The following is a 22,758-nucleotide window of genomic DNA, read 5'->3' on the forward strand; positions in this document are numbered from 1 at the left end:
ACACACACAGAGATATTACTTTCCCCCCCCCCCCTCCTTCCCCAGGACTTAATCTCTAACCCCCCCCCCGCTCTCTCCCCACCCTCCCCCTCCCCCCCGGCCCCTGGCTCGGGATATAATTGAATATCACAGCACTACTCGCTGGGTTTTTTTTTCTTCCTCCTCCTGTGTGTGTGGTTGTGTGGTGGGGGTTTTTTTTTTGGGGTTTTTTTTCCTGTGTGGTTTTGTTTTTTTTTTTTTTCCCCTCCCTCCTCCTCCTCTTGGTGTGGACACCTCAGCTAAAATAATAATAATATATATATATATAATATTACCGACACATATACGTGTGTACACACACACACACACACAGAGGGACACGCAGATGTGTGTATATATCTACATGGCTGTATAAAAAAAAAAATAAGGAGAGAAAAAAAAAAAAAGGAGGAGAGACAAACAAGGGTGAATTTCTTGTGCCTCCATTCCCAAGGAAGGGGGGAGCAGCCGCTCCGCCGCCACTCGCAAGGTAAGGACCGGGGCGCTCCACCGCCGAGCCCCCGCGGGCCGAGTGCGGGGCGGGAAGGGGCCGAGGCCGGGCAGGGCCGAGCCGGGCCGGGGTGGGGGGTTTAAGGGGGGGGGAGGGCGCCCTGTTTGTCTCTGTGGCGGTTGGAGGCGGTTGGGGGATGGGCGCCCGCCTAACGCCAGCCGCAGCACCCCCCCCTCCCCCCGCCCCCCCAAACCCTTTATTTTTTTAATTAATGCTTGTGGGGTTCGGGGGGGGTGTGTGTGCTCCCGTGGGTTTAGGGTGCGGGAGGGTGTTTGTGGTTTGTGGTTTGGGGTGGTTTTTTTTACAGCAAACGGCATCCCCCCCTCCCCCCTCCGCGCCGCTGGCCTCCCCTCCCCCCACCGGCTTAATCTTTTTAAAAACGGGATTTCTGGGGGGACACACACCGGCTTCTGCAGCGAATGGCACACCAGAGCCATGGCGAGCAGCCTATTTTTAGCCCGATTTGTGTGGCGAAGCGCCTTCCCCTCCCCCTCCCCGCATATTTACTTATGGGGGGGGAGGGGAAGGGAGAAAAAAGTGGGGTGGGGGTGGGGGTCCTGGTCGGTGTCGAACTCCTCCGAGTGGGGGAGGGGCGGGCACCCCTACCCCCCCTCGGCGGAGTTGGCCCCCCGCCCTTGGGGGTTTTTTTTGGGGGACACACATGGGCCATGCCCGACGCCTGACCCCCTCCCCCCAGGCCGAAGCAGCCAAGTTATTGATCAGTTTTCCTGGGAAAGTTTAGGGTGGAACGTGGAATACCCCGCGGTGGCAGGGAGCGGGACCAGTTTGGGGAACAAAATAAGCTTTTTTATACTTTACAAGGGCTCATTCTGTCTCTCGGGGCTTGCCCCTGTCCAAAAGCCTGGTGCAAACTGTGCATTACATCTTTTGGATGGGCTTGTTACAGTCCATGCGATGTATGTGTTTCCTTGGTAGAGGATATAGGTCCTGCAACAGCACAACATGTGGCTTGTTATTATTGTTGTGCCCCTCCCCCCCCGAAAGTGTTAAATTTATCGTGTTGTTCCAGGTGAATTTAATCTTTCATCACCGAATTTCCTTTTAAGGCAGCTTGAGAGAATAATTCTCCCCTCAGTCTTTTGCTTCATGCCCCTGAACAGCAAACTTTGTGCTTTATGGCAGAGGCTTGTTGCTGCAGATGACACGTGAGTCTGGAGGAAAGTTTGGTTTGTAGGTCGCTGTGTAGGAAAGTGAAGTTCACTGGTGGAGTTTTTACTACTCTCTGGTGTGCTTAACTTCCTCATTTTCCTGTCTGTGTAACTCAAATTCCTAACTGATTTATGGGGGCGGGAAACACAAAACATGCTCTGTCTTTATTATGAAAGTGTGAGAGGCATGATCAGGAGAACCAAGTCTTTGTTGTGGGGAGCAAAAAACCCAAAGGTATATTCTGGGCTTGTCTGACTCTCCTGTCCTGCCCTGCTGTACTATAATAAATGTCTGAGCAGGGTAAATGTTCAAACAAGGTCCTTTGGTGTTGGTGGTCTCTACTCTTTGAGTCTTCTCGGGGCAGTGGTTTGTGCCCCTTTAAGAGAGAGGATACCATTTGCAAAGCTAGTGTTGGGTGTTGGGTTGTGCCCGAACTTTGGGGTGCAGTGAGTGGTTTTGGTCCCTCATCTTGCTCTGAGCGACCTGGAGGCTGGTCTGTGTGAGGCACACACTGGATTTGGGGCCTTGCTTTGGACTCGATGCCTTAACTATCCTTTCAGAATACCTCTGAAGTGAGGACTGGTCCTGCAAACTCTCCTGTGTGTCCCTGAATTTTAGTGCTTGCGTAGCTGTTTGTGGATGAGTGTCCAGAGTTCCTCTCCTCTTAGCCATAGCAAAAAAAGGCTGCGGTGTCATGATGGTGCTTTAGGGGCTGGTGGTACCCTGTGAAAGATGGTAGCAAACTTCCAGTGATTTCTTGTGGGTTTGTTTGTTTTGGTTTGGTTTTTTTCCCCCATTGTTTTTGATTAAGATCTGGTGGAATGGCAAAGTATTTTATTTACCTAAGATCACCTGAGCCTCTATGCTGTCCCTGTCTTAAGTTTTCTTAGGGGAAGGTGGATTTGTTTCCATGAGAACAGGGTGCATGTGGTACAGTGTCCTGGGAACTTGGTGGCATGCCTCCCAAACTGTTACTGAGAACACCTGGAAAATACGTAGCTCTCACTCCGTGAGAAAAGGGGAAGGAAATGTAATTTAAATGTGTGAAGAAAGTTGGGCTTTGGAATTTTTTTTAAAGACTGTGCAAGAGTTTATGATTTTTGTTCATTTAAATGTGTAGAGCCATAATACATGTGTGTAGCATAAAGAATGCAATAATTACATGAGATTTTGTTGCTTAAGCTTTTTTTTCCCCCCTTCAAACAGGTAGTTATGATTTTTTTTTCCTGTTGGGCTTTCTTATATGAATACTTCTTTCAGTTTTACTCTATATATGGTAATTATTGATGTTTGAGTAACGCTTTGAAGTTGTAAGGCATGGTATAAGTGCTAAGTACCCAACAGCAGTACTTCATAGTCATTTTCCCATCATGAAAGAGTTTGATGCTAAAAAAGTGCTACAGCCCTAAGCATAAAGAAGCTCTGGATGGATTAGGGGAAATGGTCAAAATTGCTTGTAATGTTGTTTTCAGGTAATATTTTTTAGTGAGGAACTGCAGATCTGAGTAATGTAAAGCAAACTGAGTTATTTTACCTAACTTGATTTTTGTTCTGGAATTTAATTTAACACGGGTTTCACATTTGAGTCAGAATGTGTTTGCTGTCAGAGGTTTTGTAGTTGTAGGAAAAACCCCTCATCTTTACTACCCTAGAACCTACAAGGATGTAATCGTGCGGAAGTCAGGAAGTCCGGTGAAGAAGCAGACATAGAGTTCTGAACCTCAGCGGTCTAGTTCAGTTGAGTAAGTTCTGCAGATGTCTGTCAAGTTGCTCAGGGAACTTGTGTGTTTTGTATTATTAGTGGGCAATAGGATGTGAATCTCTTATGACAGTGATGCTTTTTTGGTATCACCGCGCTGTTAAGCATTTTGGGGAAAGCCGAGGTGGTGGGAGGTGTGACACTTTTCTTTCCCTAATGCTATTCATTTGCTCTTCTGGAGTCCCAAGAGTTAGCCACCCCTCTGGTTTTTGCTCACTTTGCCTGTCTTTTCCATTGCCTGGACCCATAGCTGCTCAGGATGTGGTGCCTGTGTGAATTCTGACACCTTGCTGGAGAGGATGATGCTGGCAGGCGGAGAGGAGTCAGACTCAAACCTGCCAGCAGCTCTTCCCCTTCTGAACCAAGATAGGGAGGTCGTAAAGTCGTCTGGCCTCCGCCTTGGAGAGGGTGTGCTGCAGGACTGGGTGGTGTCAGTACTGTGGAGTTGTCATACCACTGAAGTACAACTCATTTAAGTCCTAATTCACCTTTATATTGAGCTCTGTGATCCTGTTACATGTACTGACCATTCTTACGGCATGTGTCGGTCTGCACATGCGTACAGACACAGAGCTTGGGTGTATAATGACTATATTTAAAGCTCCAAACATCAGCTCATGCAAGTAGCTGCAGGTTGGGAGAGAAGTGAAAGTGTGTATGCACACTCTGTAATTATGTGTGTTTGGCTCCCACAAGAAGTGACTGCTGTGAGAAGATACTCACTGCGTGCTGGTTTTTAAATACAAATTTCAGTGTTTATGTTAGGTGAAGAAGTGTCAGAAGTTTTCCATTAGGGACTGTGATTGACAGCTCTTGTCAGTGTTTCTGAGCTGCGTTGCAGCATTAATGTAATACCCTCAAATTAACGGGTGATATAACCGAACAGTTCCTGTATTCCTCCTTTTGGTTTAGCCACCCCTGTCCCAAATATGGGCAGCTTTCAAAGCACCACAGTGTGAAGTTAGATGGTCTTAATTCTGTAAAGTAGCTTAATGAAAAAATGTGACTTTAACTAGAAAAAGGCTCATCTGGTGATCCCAAGCAGAGGAGAAGGAGACTGCTTTATTCAACTCATAATTAGTTTCCTCTGAGATAAAGTATGACAATGAACTGAGGAATAAGAAATATCTTTTCAGTTGAAACTGTAGGAGAATATATTTGCTTTCTTTTAATTTCACCAAATTGAATTAGCTGACTTGAGGTAAGAAGTGGCGAGGACGAGGCAGTGTAGCTGTTATTTCAGGAGACTTGGAGTGAAAAAGTACAGGAGTCTGGTCTAGAAATCATTCTGCAACTTTGTGAAAACTGAACTTCTTGCTAGGGTTTTGCCTTGTGGTGTCCAACCCAAGCTGAGAAGGCCTCTTCTTCCTTCTTGTAATGAAAACAATGCTGAAATTGTGTAGACAAAATGCCCTGGACTCTAAACGTCCGTTTTTGAGCTCAAGTTGAGTTTTCCCTTGGTTCTGAAGGGTCTGTAGGACTGTAGCTCAACGTACCCCCCAAAACATTAATTTTTAGTGTTTAACCACAAAGTTTTCTGTGACATCCTTTAAAGTCTCCTTTTGTATTGATAAGGAGTCTTAACAATTATTTTACGTGCTAATAAACAAGGGGCCATTCCGAACTGGAGGATGCGTAACAGTGGGGGAACATGCACATGCCAGTCGGGTGTGTAGGATCTCACTGGCCTGGCTGGCCAAGGAGGGAAATTGCTGGTGTTGCAGTTCTTCCCTGCTCGCTCGCTTCCTTGGATGGGCTGACTCCTAGAAAGACTTTGGGGAATATTTTCTTACCTGTAGAAATAACAATAATAATAATAAAAAGGCTTGGAGAATTGGCGTAGGTTGCTGAAAAACCTATTGAAGGAACCTCCTAAGTGATGATGAGGAGTTTTACAGAATCATCTTGGCTGATGTACACAGAATCTTCAGAGTCTACTCTCTTGGAATGTAAGCCTTCATGGCGTAACTCAGCTTTATGGACAGATACTAAGGTCCTTCTAAACAAGTTAGCTATGTACTCAAGTATGGTTTTGGACTAATATGTTCTTTTTTTAGGGACAAGTAACACAGGCAGGCTGGGTGTCAAGCTGTGGTGATGCTTGGGCTGGTTCTGTGCCTGTACGTGGCCCTTTGTGGTGCTCCATCACCCCACACAGCTCCAGGAGCTGAGCTGTGTGGCAAGGGGTGGTGGGAGCGGATTTGTGCTGTAATTCTGCTGTGACTCTTTAAGAGTATGAACTGGTATCTGCATCTGCAAAGTAAGGTATTAATACTGTCCTGTTTTCAAAGATGCTGAGTCCCCACAGTTGCATGTGAAGTTGGCAGTCTCTGGGTGCTCAGCATTTCTAAAAAATCAAACCTTGTGTGTTGTTTTCTGGCTTTTGCAGACTCCCGTTAGGGTGTAGCTTCTGTTTCTTTCTGGGAGCTGTGTTAGTAAAAGGCTGTGTTGTGTATTCTGACTTGTGTTTATTGTTGTAATTCTTAAGTCTCCGTGTTGCAAAGGAGCAATCTTGTTTATTAGTAATGTCTAGCAGTAAAAAATCAGAATCATCCAGAGAAAAAAACAGTTGTGTGGTTTTTCTTTTTTTTTTTTCCTTTTATGATCTGTGATTCAGTTCAATCTCTCTTCAATGTAAGTGTGTATTACAGAGACATTCCCAGCAACCATGTGCCACATGCAAACCTGCCGAGTGTTATTTCAGATCGGTGGATTACTAGAAATGTTAGCTGCTGTGGTACAAGAAGTAGGCCTTCCCTTCCCCCCTCAAAACCCGGCAATAGCTTTGCCAGCCTGGCAAGGCAGGAAAGCAGCTGTCTCTGCAGCTAACGTTCCTTTTAACCCGTTGCTGGGTTTGGGCAATGATGCGGCCAGAGATCCCACTGAACCCTGCTGACGTCAGGTCAGTGGTAGATTTTTATGAATTAGGACTGTGAAAGTGACTCTGGAAACTTTCCTGTTCTGTACACAGCTACGTGCCTGCTGGCAGCGGCTACTGAGCATACAGAAAAGATCTCTGTACAGCCTATTCATGGTGCATTTTTTCCAAGGTTATGAGTTAAGGGTCAAATATTTACTATTCATGAAAATGTAGCGCTAAATACTGCATCCGGTGCCAAAACCACAGAAATTGTCAAGGTTTAGAGCCCTAAATACAACTTCTGCTAAGAGTTGCATCCATTTGACATTAACAATGTTAAAAGTTCAGGCTCTTCGTATGGGTGACCTGTCGCTGGCAAACCCTGAGCTGGGAATTCGCCTGATTGCGAGCACACGTGAGGTGAATTTCAATCCCTTGATGGTTCTCTATAAGTACCAGGCAAAGAAGAGACATTTTGATTTCCTGGAAGAAGTTGTCCAGGCTGGCTGAAGAGAGGAATAACAAGTTTTATAGCTCTTTTGTGTTTTTTGGACAGGCTGATTATTGCTGGGGTGTCAGCATGACTTCTGAAAATACATTTTTTGCATTGTAAAGTAGTAATAAAAAGATTTGATTACTTTTAATTTCTCATTGATATTGGTCTAATTTACAGTCCTGTTGGAACAAATGATAATTTTTGCCATTAGTTTCATCAGTTGGGAGAGTGTTAAGTGTGGCTGGGAGCTTTACCTTAAAAAAAAACCAGTTGAGTTTAGCAGTGATGAGTCTCATTGACCATCCCCCCTTGCTTCTGTATCTGTTTGGCTCCCAGAAATGATGAGAACTTTTCCTCCTTTAGGTTAATTCTAAATTTGCAGGAAAAAATAGTTTTGATATTTCATGCACCTGTGGGGAAAATAACAGGAGATCTGGGTCAAAAAAGTAGGACGTGCAAGATTTAGAAGCTGTCGAAGTGTATTTATTTGTCCCGTATTAGGTTAAAGGAAGTATTGATGCTTTCAGTTTGGCAATATGTCCTTCAGTCTGCGGTGTTCTGTGAAGGGAAGGCAACTGTTCAACAATGAATCACAGCTAATTTTTGTATGGATGTCAACATTCTTCTCTGGTGCAGAAATTTTTGCTCGGATATTAGCACAAATATGCATCCCTAAATACAGACTCTTAGCTATAATTTTTAATTAGGAAGTACTTTGTAAAAATAACGGGTTTTTGTCACGAAGATACTGTGAATCTCTAACATATTTACCTTGGGGTTATGTTTGTTCAGATTTGATACTTTTTTAATGTACTTTTAAAGCAAAGCTGCCACAGATGTGGATGGAGGAAAATGAGGAATGGTGTTGTTAAACCATCTGTTAATGCTGACATCAATTTGTGCTAGAAACATACCTTGTGTAGCAGTGGATTACCTGTTCCCCATAGTTAATGCAACAGACCTGGGGTCTAGAGAAGTGGGGTCTGTACGTACTCTCTGTGTAACACCAACGTTTTACCCGTGCAGGCATAGTACCTGATTTTTCATTTTGTGAAATTTAGTTGTGCGTTTGAAATAATCTGGTGTGCCTTGTTTAGACTGTGAATTGCTAGCATTGTGTAAGATGAAAAACAGGCAGGAATATGAAACTCCAATATGTTGAATTGTGATAAAACTTAAACAAAAATACAATGCAACAGCCTACTAAGCAGTTTTCGTGAGCTTGATCTGATAGCAAGGACGGATATCTAAATGTAGCTGATTAATAGAAACCAACTTTTTTTTTTTTACAGCTTTTACCATTATAGTAAATATTTGTCAGAATTGTTTGAGTCGTAAGAAAAATACTTTATATTTCTGTGACTGTCTTCCAGGGCAGATTCTGAATGGCTGTTGATTACATTAGAAATATCAATGTGTTTATCTTACTGTTGGCAAAGTCCATGTTAGTTGGTTCCTCTACTGCCTACACATGCAAGGTTATTTTGATACGGATCACTTTTTTCTAGTTCATCAAGGCTCTTTGTAAGACTCTTTCTTCCAGTACATATAGTGTACACTAAATACGTTAGAAATGATGTGCTAGGAGTCTGTTCAATCAACAACAACCAAAAAGCCACTTTAACCATTTGGTTACCCCATTGAGGTGCCTGGGTGTCAGAGCCCCCCTCGTATATATTACTTGCTGGTAAAACCAGTGGGTATTGCTTGTGTTTTAAAGATGAACCCTCAGCTCTCCATGTGGTTCTGTGGGCGGGTGCTGGAGGCACCCATTGAAATATTCCCGTCAGTTTCTCTTGCAGTTCCCATACCTGGGCTCACCACAGTGCCCCGCTAGGGAGGTGCAGCTTGCCTGTATGTACTTGGGGACAAAACGGTTCAAGATCCTGTGTGTGCTGACAGTAATGCTAAGAATAATTAAAAAAATAAATATATGAAGGTTAAAGGGATAGAAGTTTTCAGAAATAATCAGAGAAAACACTTGTGACTTGCTTTTTGGCACTATGGGTTGATGTCGTATGAGAGACTCGAAGTGTATGTGAAATGCAGTGTGAGACTTCAGCTAAGAGCACATCCACTGTGTAGGCTTAGGCTGAGAGGCTCTGCTTTAATTTGCCAAGGCTGCCTGTGGCATGGCTTGTGTATGTTGGACATTGCTGAAGAGCCCCAGAAAGCTGTGTTGACGGGGTTAGAATATGTAAAAATCTTATTTGCGTGCTTTGTGTGCCTCCCACTTCACCAGCTGTGGTTTGTAGCTACTCGCTTGTGGAACGGAGATTTTTTAAGATGAAAAGAAAGCAATGCGCTGTTTTTAAAAACACATGTTCAGAGATTAGATTAGTCAGATTTTGTTTGCATTAACATTGCTGTAAATTGTGAAAGTTAGGAGTTCCAATGTACTTCCATGAATTAGTCCGGTGCTCTTGGGCCTACTGCTGTTCTGCGTGATTAAAGTAACACCCCAAGCCCTCCCCTGTGTAATTAAAACACAAGCCATGCAAGATTGTGCTGCATTTTTTTTCTTTCTAAGATTAACCCCTTCCAGTGGTCAGGGTGGCCATGCCCTCTACTCTGCTTCCTTCTCCGTGCTGTACTATGAGTGTGGCAAATTGATGGAAAATACTGGGCGGTTTTGTCTCAGTTCTGACAGTTTGCATCATGTAATTATTATCCCTTCCTAAGGCTTTCCTTGACTTTTCTAATCTCTCCCCACCTGTTTGGTCTTTTTTCTCCTGGGATTTCTCTGTTGTTTTTGGACTTTCTTTTGCATTCTCCCTATCAGTTCTTGTCGGTTCTTTAAACCGAATTGCTGCTCTTTCGTTTCTGTTCTCTGGGTTCGCTCTGCTTTCTTCCTCTTTCTCTTAACTTTAGTTGAATTTACATACAGGACTTGATCCTATGTAGTAGCCCTCTTGAATGGGAGGGCTTAGATGTGTTTGGATGGTGCAGCCCTGGTCTGTGGAGGAGCAAAATCTGCCAGATTGCTGAGGAATTCTGATTTTGCAGGCAGTAAGCAGGGCACCGAGCGGAGGTGAGCGAGGAGCCTGCCTGCGGGCAGAGGGGGTAGCTGGAGCAGGCACGCAGGACAGGAAGCAGAGAGGAGAAATTTTGGCAGTGCCTGTATTTGATAAAAATAATCTCAGCTCTAAGTGTAAAATGTTGACTGAACCCTTGATGAAGTCATAGGGAGGCTTTGGGGGGGGAGTTGGTGTGTTTAGGATAAATTGAAAAAGCTGGTGGAGTTTGAGTGAAAACCTGAGTTCGCTGTGAGGTTAACTTTGGGCTTTTCAAAATCAGGGCTTTTATGCAATGCTTTTTTATTGACATTGTGACTTAAAATTAGCAAAAACAACATCAGTCATCGTGAAATCAGTGGCAGCCTTATCTTATTGTTTTTATTGTGGGTAGTGTTGACAAGTCACATGCCCCATTGTTCTGGGTGAACAAACATAGCTTTGAGACCGCGAGCTGGTACGTGCGCACAGACGCCTTTGTCCTGTGCTGCACAGATGAGTGTGCAGAATTGCAACTTCAGATTTGAAAGATCATCTTTAAAGAGTTCACAGCTAGAAACCACTCTCTTGCTTGGTATTTAGTCACTGTTTTTATTTGGTGTGGTGTGGTCCAACCCTAAGAAGATAAACAGAAGAGAATAAGGCATCATAAACTTTTGTATCTTGTTGCCTGGTGAAGTCTATGGATTGTGGGCTTGGATTCTGTCTCTGAAGCAGATGTGCTTGGGACAGAGAAAGCAAGGTGTGCTTTTTGAGAATCAGTAAAAGACTTTTGTTTGGAAGTCTTTCAGATACAAGCGCTTCACCACAAAACTGTTAACCCTTGAGATGATAATACTGAACCTCTGCTGGTCTGTTCTGTGATCACCTCTAAATGACTCTTGCTGTTTATAAATCCCTGTAATCAGGGTATGTGTAGTGTAACTAAGATGGATGCAAGAGAGACTGGCTGCAGGAGCAAACTTGGGGACTGGGGATGTAGCTGTATCTGGGGGAGCATCCCCTTGAAATTGCTGTGTTTTGCTTAGGGAAGAAGGAAAGATTGGCTTTCCCTGCCTACAGTGATTTCATGTTGTTGTTGTTTGTAGGGCATATTAATAATGCCAGTGTACCTTGTTGTCTGGCTTTAATTTGTAGAATAAGTTTTTCTCTTTTTGTCAGCTCATAACCTTGTTTTTTCCTCTTCAGAAACTGTGTTTGCAATATATTTGATACCAGTACAAGACCATTAACCAAAACTGTCTTGAATTGTCAGAGCTCCATAGCGGGTGTTACCAGGGTGCTTTAATATGAAATGACACTAAGGCTGGTAGGAGTCGTAGCTCTCTGTCGGCAATGTCAGCTGTGTGTCTGTCTGCCCTCTGATATTAGACAACTTCCCCAGTTTTGCTGGCTTACAGGCAATCTGTAAAATACTGCTTTAATGTCAGTATGGAACAAATGGTAAACTTTTGGCATCCTAATGTGGGTACTTTACAGTTTGGAATATATCCTGTGGGTTACGGTTCAATGTTTTCAGACCTCTTTTTTTATTTGAGCACAGCTGCAGTTTGTCTGCCCAGTCCCTCATAGGACTGCTTGGATGGAGCATTATAGGACAGGATTATTACTTTCTGGTTTTAAAGCCCCTTTCTAAATTTCCACAGGCTGGTCTAGATCTGTGGTGGGTCGCCAGAGACAGACCTCTGCTCCCCACACCCACAATTTGGCTTTTCTGAGTTGCCTAATACACCTGTATGTAACAGATAACTCTGTATTTTCAGTTTACATTGCCAAAGATGTTCTGTCTGCATAATAATTAGGACAGAAAGTTGGTGTCAGGATTATCTGCTATTTCTGCCACTGTGTGACCTTAGCAAATGGATTAACAAATTTACCCATGCACCAGTGATTTAATACTTGCTAGGAGTTTTTTCAGACCAGTTCAGTGCCCTGAGGTCTTCTGGCAAAGGGCTGTGCAGAGTCTAAAGTGGCTTTTGCTTTATTTTTCAGCCTCTGCTTATGTAGAGTTTTTAATTAGGCAAAAATTCCTTTTGTGATCATGGTTTTGTGCTTGTCTTCTAGTTTTATGTTGGGCAAAACATGGTCCTTTACATTGGGAATGTTTGCGGATCATGCCTATACATGACAAAGAATCATGTTGAAATCAGGGTACTTGGGTTTACGAAGTTAGGCGTGTTTGTGCCCTTGGTAATGTGGAAATGAAACCTTATATGAAGTTTTAAGATTGCTGCCCTTTTTCCAGAGCCTGGCAACGGTTTGAGGGGAGGAGAAAGGGCTGAACTGTTTTGGTGGAGCAGCTTTAGGGGTAGGTTCCAGAGCACAGCTATGCAAGCAGCCGCCTGTCCCAGTGGGGGTGGTGGGACCCCGGAGCTGACCCTGCTCTCAGTGGAACGTGGCCACAGAACAAAGCTGCAGGTGGAGTTCTGAACTTCTCTGGAGAGAAAGTCTGTATCCTCTCCCACAGTTTATTGGCTCCTCCACCATGCCAGTGCAGTGGGTTAGAGCTCTGACAAGCATAATCTCTGGAAGGACTGCATTAAAAGCTATTGCTGTTCTGGGGGAGAGCGGGTGTACTAATAAAAGTGCTTTTGTCGAACCACTTTACAGCAGGACTCTACCATGAAGGTGGAAGTAAACTAGAGCTTATACATAGTAATGAGCCTATAATAGCTACAGGTGTGTCATGAACTTCACTATCAGACAGTCTGCAGTCTGATCCACATCTGCAGTCTGCAGTGGACCAGCTGACAGCGAAGCCAGTCTGACAGCAACCTTTCTGTATGTGGTGATTGCAATCCTCGTACTGTCTCAAGTGTGTGGATGAGTTCAAGAAGCATCTGGATGATGCACTTAGTCACATGCACTGTCTTGGCTGGCCCTGTGTAGAACCAGGAGTTGGACTTGATGATCCTTATGGGTCCCTTCCAACTCAGGAGATTCTGTGATTTTTCTATATATAAAGTAAACATAAGTGGTTACATGCTCTTGGTTATGTGCTTACAATTCTACTTGGAGAGGTCCTCCTTAGCTTCCCAAATGAGTCTTCTTTATAAATTTATAGGTAAGCAGATTTACAAGCTTGTAGGAACTTAATTTTTTTTTTCTTCTGTGCCTCTTCTGAAGAACCAGTGGTATTTCCCTTGCTTGTCAGAGCTGTGTGCCCTGGGCAGATTGAGCATTGCAGGTCTTGTCAGGAGAAATGCTTATACAAGATGTGCAGTCCTAACGTAGGATGTTGCTTTTTGGTGAGAGCTTTCTTTGGCAGTACTGGTTTCCCCTAAAGCACGTTACAGTCCTGGCCAGTGCACTTCTGCTTGTGATACTGATGAGCACAAGCTTTTTTGCTGCTCTGTTTTGTCATTTTATATTGTTTAGAAAATTTTTGTTGGCTGGAAAATGAAATTTTAGGGGGTGTTTTAGTTTTAGCATATCTCTTCAGTTTGGGAATAGTAGTTGAAGTTGGGTTTCACTACTGAAAGTCATGTTTTTATATTGTGACTTTTCTTACTGTCACCATGCTCTACAGAGAGAAGTATTCTCTGGTTAATTGAAAAAGAAAATCCTGCCAGAGCTTTAATAAATCCCTTAAATTTTACAAGAATGTATTTACGCTTGCTAGGTAGTGTGGCTTGAAGTTTAAGGCGTTAATTTACAGTGCATTCACATTTTTTGGAGTGACTCCAGAAAGAAAATGTCTCATTCCTGTTTAGTGTAATGCATATCTATATATCAGCAGATAGAGCTGTTGGTGTAGTCAAGCCCTAATTGTTAAATAAACCCCTACTTTTAAGTGTGATCCTTGGGTATTTTTGAAAGAGCTGAGTTGAACCATTTTCTTATATTCTGAGGCAATCTACATGTTTCTCATAAGAAAATATATTTATTGCTCCGTTGAAGTCAATTCAGGTTCTCTGGAAATGATCCAGCCTTCAGGAAAGAAAAATATTAGTGTGTGTGTTGAGGGAAAGGGTTTCCCTTTATTTTGGAATTTGCTTGTCATGTTTAGCAAGTAAGCTGTTTTCAGAGGCATTAAGGCTCTGTGAAACTAATTTTCAGGGCTGACAGTTTTCTAGTCTTGGGTTAAGCAAAAAGATTTAAATGCAGTGTTTCAAATTATTCTTTTTATTTTTGTTTTGTTTTAAATAGCTAGGGATATGTAGATTTGTTCAGTTGTAATCTGAGTGCCATGTGTGTTTCAGGAGAACAGACAAATGAACCATTTCAAATGATGGTGACAATGGGGTTATGTTCTTCAGCCAGTCATTTGTTTCAGGAAATGTTTTGTTGCCAGTTTAAATGTTGAAATTTACAGAAGTAGTTTTGTGCTGTTTGAATGCTGGTTTTTATTTTAGCTCTGAGTTTTGCCAAGCGTACTCAGCATATGTAGTCAGGCATAAACAAGCTCTAGAGCACCAGTGCTTTAGTCCTGTGGCTATATCAAAGTGTGTAAGATTAAAATTAAAACTGAATGTATGTCTCTGTGTGTGTGCATCTTGGACCTGTGCTCCACTGAGACCTTCAGGATGCTCATGTAAAAATTCTATGCCTTCTATCATTAAAGCAGTGGCAGCTTAAAGTTACTAAGGGAGGTTTGCAGGTTTCCAGGCTTGGTTTCGTGGCCAAAGACTAGCACTGCACATACTGAGTTGGCTGCCTGTTCCCCAGAGTGATTGGGGCTGTGGTGATTTTTGCACTATTTAATGTGTTTTGCTCAGGGTGGAAGGGACTTTACAGAAGGCTGCCCTTCAGTGTGTGTGCTCTGCAAAGGTATGCAGCAGGATCACTTAGCAGTTGGCTTCTGAAGTCTGCAGACAGGGTACAGGAGAGTGGAGGCAAGGTGCAGTGAGGAAGAACCCCAAGATCTGGGCCTCTTCTTTCAAGGCTGCTGAAGGGCATTTGCTGAGGGATGGAGGTGCTGGGTCAGCTGCTGGTGCTGCTGCTGCTTGAGCTGCTCCAAAAGAATTTCACCAGGAGGACAGTCCAGCCAGCCTCGGGCCCAGGTTAACAGGAGAAGGGTCTGGAGCCTTCCCCCAACAGTGGGGCTAACTAGTATGTGCTTGAGCACAGCACTTCTCCCAGAAACTTCCACGCTCCTGCCTCTAGACCTGCCCTTCATTTACTCCTCTCCCCTGATTTAGTTACCAAATGAGTGATATTTTTCTTGCACCTGTCCAGAGCACTTCTTTCAGAGTTGGTTCTGAACCAGATGCTGTCTTTGGTTCCTGTCATTGCAATCATGGAGATGCACTTCAGAATTTTTTTTTTTTAATATTGACATATATTTCAGATTGCTTTTTCCTAAATACTTTGTTTAGACTTCTAATATCTTAGTGACTGAAAGCTTCAGCTGTTTTTGTTTGGAACTGATTCTTCCTTGGGCAGCAGTCAGACCTGAAATGTATTTCTCTGCTTTGTGAAGGAAAAGCTCTCTGGTAACATTTCTGAGTTGTTGAGATAAACTCTGAATTCCCAGATAATGTAATCTTCCTTTTTAAAACAACTTCTCCCCCCGCCCCGCCCCCCCTCCACAGCAAGCCCTAAAGCATTCTTTGTGTGAATGTACTATATGATCTCTAATTATATGATCACATACCATTCCACAAATAGTGCAATACAATAGCATAGAATTATTTCTAGGATCTTGTAGAGGTCTATTCAGTCGACTACCTTAAACCCCGATCTTACAAGTTGTTTTGTGTAAATCAAGTCCTTTGCCTCCCAGAAGCGGTGTTTACTGTAGCTCTGTGTTAAAGCCCAGGTTCAGAGCTCGTTAAAGAATCAGGGCTTGGGATGTCAGTTTTGAAAGTTGCCATTTAACTGCTCTTATACAGCATATGCATATTAAGTAGGATAGCAGAATAACAGTGAAATTGCTCACCTAGGTCTGCAGATGAATTACCATAATTAACTGCTTCTTCCCATGAATTGCACCTAACGAGGGCTGTGTTGTTGGCTGAAAATAAATTGCATAATGCATTACTGTTGACTAAATTATTTACATACCTTAGAGAGGAGATGGTATAAAAAGTCTGCAAAATAACTGCAGGACCATTATGAAAATGAAATGGGGGAGGGGAAGTACAAATCGTAGATTGAGCATGGTGTAGCCTGCCTTCTCCTGGGTCACTAAAGAGTGCTCTATCCTATTCGCAATACAGCGTGTGACTTCATGGGTGCATATTTATCTCATTGCATAGTGTATATGTGGAGAAAGCAGAGTTAGATTTGTGCTCCAGCCTTGGGCCTGCTCTTAAGAAGAGTGTATCTGTGTGGTTATAAATTGCTAAAAATGAGGTGTGGTGGATTTTTATTGTTGGTTTTTTTTTTTTTTTCTGCATAACTATTGTCCTGAAATACTCCCAAGTCACAGGAAATGATGTGGGGTAGCAAAATCATCTACAAAACAAACTGGATAATTTTTTAAGTGCTTGCTGGTCTGTGTTTACCTGTGAAGCATCCTTGGTGTGACTGTTGTGTGGTGAGGTGGTTCATGATTTCTGGACTATATTCATGGCCCATTTTTCTTATTATCTCACTTAGCATTATTTTTAAAGCACAGTATTTGGATCTGGTATCATGTGGAATCCTGTAAGGCCCTATGTATTGATAATTATTATAAAAGATAGTTTTACAATATAGAGATTACTGACATACCAATATACAAGAAGAATCACACAGTAAATCTGTGTGTGAGCAGCTCCACATGTGAGTGTTGTCAATACTAAAATAGCTGCAAGTGACTGAAGATGGGCTCTGGGAGAGGTGGTGATTTGTGTTACAAGTTGCCAAAATAAGGCTTGTTACAGCTTGTGTTTTCCATGGGTAAAAGCCAGTTGTAGATCTTGATTCCTACTCTTCTGGGGCTTGCTTTTGTCTGGGTCTGTGGTTTGGGTCTGATCTTGGCAACAATTGACAAAGCTTGAAAATGTTGTTTCCTGATGTTTAAATGGGGAATATCAGGATCTCCTGTGTGTAGGGTTCATCCCTCTGCCCTCATCTCAGGTCTTTCCTAGAGAGAGGTGGGCACTTGGGATGGGGCAGAAGCAGCTGCACGTGGGGCCGTGGCCCTCAGAAATTTGGTTGTCTGTGTGATTGCTTAGGGTTGTGATCTGGACGGAAATGTGGTTGCAGTGGGGAAAAGCTTTGTAAAAACAACTGAGTTTGGGAAATTGGATCATATTTATTTTTTTATAAGTAGGCTGAAGTATTTCATGATAAGGTTTATATCAAAACCTCTTTCCTGTCTGTTTATCTGGACTAGATCAGATGTTGTGATAACAACAACACCAGGGAAGACTACTAAGTTGGGTTTTTTTTTTTACCTATTAATAAGTTTTCTTGAAAAGCTTTATTTCCTGTTTGAGAACATGTGCTTGAAGTTTGGCAAAGAAGTGACCTTTGTGTCAGGGACGAGTTTTTTATTTCTCTTTTGTTTTGGGTTAGTTGTTGTGGGGTTTTTTTTGGGTGGGGCTATTCTGTAAAACATAAATCTGATAGGCATCCTTAACTTCTGTATTTCTAATACAACAGACTGTTTGGGCTAGTGAATCACTGTGGTAGCATTGTGTTTGATACTATTAAAAAGCTATAAATGACAAAATACTACTAATTGGTACACTAGCAAAAGTGTAAAGGTAGCAGAATAAGCTTTGAAATAAAAATATGGTAATGTTCATCTAATGTTTGTTTTATACCTAACAAATTATGACAAAACATGTTTTAATGAAGATGAAAGGATTGAGATTCCTAAACATTGGCTGGTATAATACAGAATTTTAACTTACTGTGTTGCTTACCTGAATAGCTACTTCCCATTCATTTTTTTCCAAAACTTCAGAATGCTTTCAAACACTTTGCACAATGTACTTCATAGTGATGAGTGATTAATTCCACTGAAAATACATCCTGTGCAAAAAAAGACCACAGAGGAAAAAAGATACATTATTGTGGGTTGGTTTGTTTGGGTTTGTTTTTTTTAATTTAATTTTATTTTTTGTCTGCTCTATTTACGTTTTTAGAGAATGGTTCAAATTTAATTTATGGAAACAAATTGGAGATTTCAATGAAAAACTTGGGGGATTGAAGTGAGCAGAATTGGAGTCTGATTGTGTTTAGTATAGCCCTTCAGACATACAGTGAATCCTGAAGGCACTGTTGAAGGACAGAGCCTTTTCTGCTGTCCTTCTCCTGTTGTTGTTTGTCACTGAACTTCTGAGCTGTTATTTAGAGAGGGATGGTCAGAAAGGACAGCAAAGACCTTGGAAACCTCTGCCAGAATCTGAAATCTGAACTGGGGTGTTGCGAGTGCATATTTCCTTTTTGAGGACTGGGAGAGGAGACTGGGGCCGAAAGAGTATAGAGAAGGAAGGTGAGAAGTTGCATTAATTCTGTTCCTTTCCCTTCCCTTTCAAAGCCTATCTTGGAGTTTATTAATGTCTGAATGCTCTCAGCACTGATGATGTGAATGCATTAAGTTCAGTGCCCTGCTTTAACGTGGTAGGAACTACACCAGCCACTTGTTTCTGTTTGTTAACAATCAGCTGTTTTATGATTATGAGTGTGTTACAGAATGCTGCCACCTGATGTGGCACTGTCTGCTGTCTGTGGGATGGGGATCTCTCAGTTCATGTCACGCAACAGGGCTTAGTTGTGCTTGATTGTCTACACTTATAAACTCGGTAAAAAAATGAGGCAATAGGTGAATGGGTATAGAGAGGTGAAATTCCGCATGGAAGTGCGGATGTTATATTGGCCAGGAAGGTCATTTCAGTAACCTGTAGCAGAACTGTCTTTAAATTCATTTGGCTGCTTGGTGGGTTGCTTGGGCTTTTTGTACATCACAAAAGCTTTGAGAGAAAAGTCTCAAAGGGGAAACAATGAACAAATGTTGTTGAAAGTCCTGGGGCAGTGAGAACCTAGTATGAAGCATGAGTAGAAGGGGCGAGGCTTTACGTTTAGGTTATAATTTTGGGTATGAAACAATTGTAAATTTGCAGGTGAGAAAATACTCTGGCACCATAGCCTAAGTCCCAGTTGAGCAAGGATGGAATTTGTCTTGGCTAACATCTGTTCCTTTCTGGCATAAGTGGCTTTAGAGGAAGGCATAAAATTTGAATATAATTTCTGTTTACCTCAGTCTGTCTCTTTCTTCGTATTATCAAAACATATTTTATTAGATTAAAAAATACAGACTACCTATGAGAGCTGCTGGCTCCTTACATAAGTAATCATATGATAAATACAGTTAGATTGCACTTCAGCAATACTGGAATCACTTCCATAGGAAATTGGCTGGCTGCCTGGACATCTGACGTCATCTAGGAACCACACGCTCAGCCTTGGACAAATGTCTTTGGCACAGTCCTGTGAAAGTCACTGTGGTTGGGATCTGGGTGGAAATAAGCTCTGAAGTCCGAGCATTTAGACCTAATGCCTTCCCAGGCATCTCCCTTCCCTTAGATACCTTCCTGTGTAGGTCTGAGTAGCCCTGCTGTCCGCAGAAGCTGGGAGGGTAACGCCAATCCTCAGCCCTTCAGCGTTCCTTCATATATAACGAGAATTTTCCATTCAGCCTTCCAAAGTCTTGTTATGTGGTGTAATAATCTAGGATAAGGACTCAGTTGTGGCCAACGTAATTCTTGGTAAACAGAGACAAGGAATGATGTCTCATTAAAAAATGTAGTGTGGCAATACAAAAATCATGTTTATTACCAGTTCTAGAGTTGTATAAATATAGATGCTAGACATCTGCTGAGTACTGCTTTAGGAGAAATACTGAAGTCGCTTTTAGGCGAGTTAATAAATCCCGGAGCTCGGAAGGAAAGGAGTGGAATGATGGGCAGAAGCAAGGCAAACAACGAGCTCTGGAAATCAAATTATGGTAAAATTGTCTGAATATATTCTCACAAGGAGGTAGTTGCATGGCAGTATTCAGTATTTTAGGATTTTACCTGCTTACACTTGCTGAAAGTGCATGAGAGAATAAAACATGACTACTGAAAGCCTTGCGTCAGGCCATTAATTAATGGTGCTTTATCCTTTAGATGATGAGCTTATATAGGACTTGTGGTAGTGAGAGCTGCATCTGCAGAGCAAGTGTTGTCTGAACAGTGTGGAGCTCCCTGTACTGTGGGGGGGGGGGGTGTGTTTCAGAATTACAGAAGGTTTTGATGTCTCCTGCTTCCACATCTGCAGGATTTAGTCTTGAAAGACCATTAATGCTTATTATACAGCAGGTGTTGGGTTTTGTGTGTGTGTGTATTCCTTTTGTGTGTGTTTTTAAACAGTAAATGCGTCTTAATAAAATTCTCAAAAAAAATCCCAACCCAACCAAACAATCCAAAACACACACAAAAAGAAACCAAAAACCTTGCTCTTTTTATGTAGTCCAGTTCTGAGCTACTAAGGAGCTGTCATTGTCTGGCTTTAAATCCAAAATTAAAAGAGTAATTAATTGCCTGATGCAGTGATGTCAAGCTGTTAAACGTAAAATCCCAATACATTGAAGAATGTTATGCATCAACTTTCATAGGAAAATATTCTCTCTCTCTCTGTCAAAGTTGGTCACTGGTGGCCTAAAAGATGTCCCCTGTGTGACCGAGTATGTTTTGTTGCAGGGTCAGTGGTTCTACCAATTGCAGCAAAAGAAAAACAGGAGGTGCAAATGCCACATAGTGCTGTTCCACAATTTTCTCCCGTTTTTCTCTTTTTAATCTCAAAGTTGATTGAAATTAAGAGGAAACTTAGAAATTGTCAGGTTTGGTAGTTTCACTGGTTTGAGAGAGTTCTTACCACTGCTTTGTTTTGCTCTGTTTTTTACCGGAAGAGATACCTAATACTTTTAAGCTTTCACATGTCTGGTCTAGTTTGTGCTGCTGGATGTGCTGTGTTTGTTGCTTTCCATGTGTAAGTTACTCTCTTAGCCGTTCATCTCCGGAATTTGTATTCAGGATTTTTTTTCTTGTTCTGTTAAACCCCCCATGAAATAATGCTGCACTACTTTCCATTCAGACTCCTCTTTATTGCCTGAGCAGAATTGGTTTTGATAGTAGGTAATGTTAAATCAACACCCATCCCTTCCCCCTCTCCTGTTGGCTTTCCTCAATAAAAACCCTTTCTTCACCCATTTCCAGCCTCCCTGACCCATTCAGCTTTATCCCTATCCAGTATCAAACCAGATTCTCTGTGGGGCATCCTTTAATTTCTGTGTTCTGACCCTACTGTTCATAAGATTATTTTTTTGAGGATATTTTTAGAAATTTCATATTAAAAATCGATTGTGGCCCAACTCATGTGGGAGGAGCAGGACAAGATTTTTTTTTTCATTCCTGTAATAGCCTAGCTTGAACTTTTCTTTTTTTACAGATAGGTTTTTACACTGTGTATTTTGAGATGGAAAAATTGGAACATTTTGAATGCTGTCCAAACATACCAGAAAACTCTGACTTTCTGGCTGCGGGCTGGATGTTTGCTTTGATGTTCTGGGGACGCAGATGCTGATTTGTGTGTGTATATGGAATAGTTGCATTCCGTTTAATTTGGATGGTGGGAATTATTCTAGTATTTAGTGAACCAGTGTGATTACTGGAGCAGGGGTGGCCTGGGAAGACTGAGGGACTTAGTTATTGATGGGGTAATTTTTATTTTGTGGTTCATTATATTGACTTATAATTAATTCACTATAAGGTCCCTATAAAATGACTTTGTGTGAAATACTATTTATTTTACCTTTTAATAAAATGTCCCAACTCCTGTGATAGGCATGCAATTAACCAAAATAAATTATATGCAAATAACTATTTAAATAAGGAGGGAAATATAAGTGTGATGTAATTAAAACACCTGGACTTTCATCAGTGTTCCTGGGTGGAGCTGTGGTTCTCAGCTTTCCCTCTGTTCAGTGTGAAGTTTAGCAGCAGCTCGATTCAGGCAACCAGGGTGACCCTTTGTGTTAGAAATGTGACCCAGACTGGCTTTCTAGTAATGCCATCATGAGAAGGACCTAGGGAAGAGAATACTGTTCTTGTTGCTGCCTAGGTTTAAGGCCTCAGATGGTTTAAATCTGTAGCTCTGTGGGGTCAGAAAGCTGATTGACTCTTCTTTGGTGTCGGGCAGGGCTGCAGCTCCGAGGCCAAAATCAAGGGCGTTGGGGTGGGCTTTTAAGTTTTGAAGCAAGACTCTTAACTGGAATTTTGATCCACAGAGGAGTAAGGAAAGGTCTCTAGGACCCTGCTCGTAGATGTGACATCAAACTATCACCAGATCTGTGCCTTTTGGGGTACCTCCAGGTCCAGTTTCCTTGCATTGCAGTGTTTTCTGAAGCTGGAAATAATGTCTTGGCCTCAACTGATATTAATCATGTTACGTGTATTGAAGCGTAGCTCTGACAGTGACCCAGAACACTTGATCTTTTAAAATCAGACTTCACTTCTTATGAAAATAAGTGGCTCCCAGTGGAGAAAGGACTTCTGTTTTCATTTATCGCTTGTGGTGATGAGATGTACTTCATAGCTTGAGAAGTCCCATCTTGTATTGACTTCCTCTGTGTCTGACTTCGTGCTGACAATGCCATTGGCTTTGATCCTAGTCTTGACTGGGAGAAAATCTTGTCATGACTTGGGCAGCTTGTGGACAGATCTCATAAGAGACAGTTTCTTACTTGTTGTGAGGACGTCAGCCTGGAATTGACAGAAATACAAGTTGATGTAGACTTGAAACACTGAGAGGGTCGGTATCACTGACGGGAAAAGGAGCTCATGCAAGAACTGAACTGGCTTTGGGAATGGCCCTGGAGTGAGAAATTATTCACGTTAAAGGCTGTGAAGGTTGATCTTTTAGGGGTTATTGCTGGAGGATACATGAAACATTTTACTTTCATTAAACTAAACTGTGAGTGTTTTCTTACTCCTACCTTATCCCTACACCACA

General features: G+C 42.2%; 1 protein-coding gene across 1 annotated transcript in view; it reads left to right on the forward strand.

Moving 5' to 3' along the window:
• The first annotated feature begins 270 nt into the window (after positions 1-270).
• TBL1XR1 (TBL1X/Y related 1) overlaps positions 271-22,758 on the forward strand; it is a 114,145-nt gene continuing 91,657 nt past the window's right edge. The window contains exon 1 of the mRNA XM_084267400.1: positions 271-508. The gene's annotated coding sequence lies outside the window, so the exon portion shown is untranslated. The remainder of the gene's footprint in view (positions 509-22,758) is intronic.

The sequence above is a fragment of the Gallinula chloropus genome (assembly GCF_964237585.1).
Source record: "Gallinula chloropus genome assembly, chromosome: 8".
Lineage (NCBI taxonomy): Eukaryota > Metazoa > Chordata > Aves > Gruiformes > Rallidae > Gallinula > Gallinula chloropus.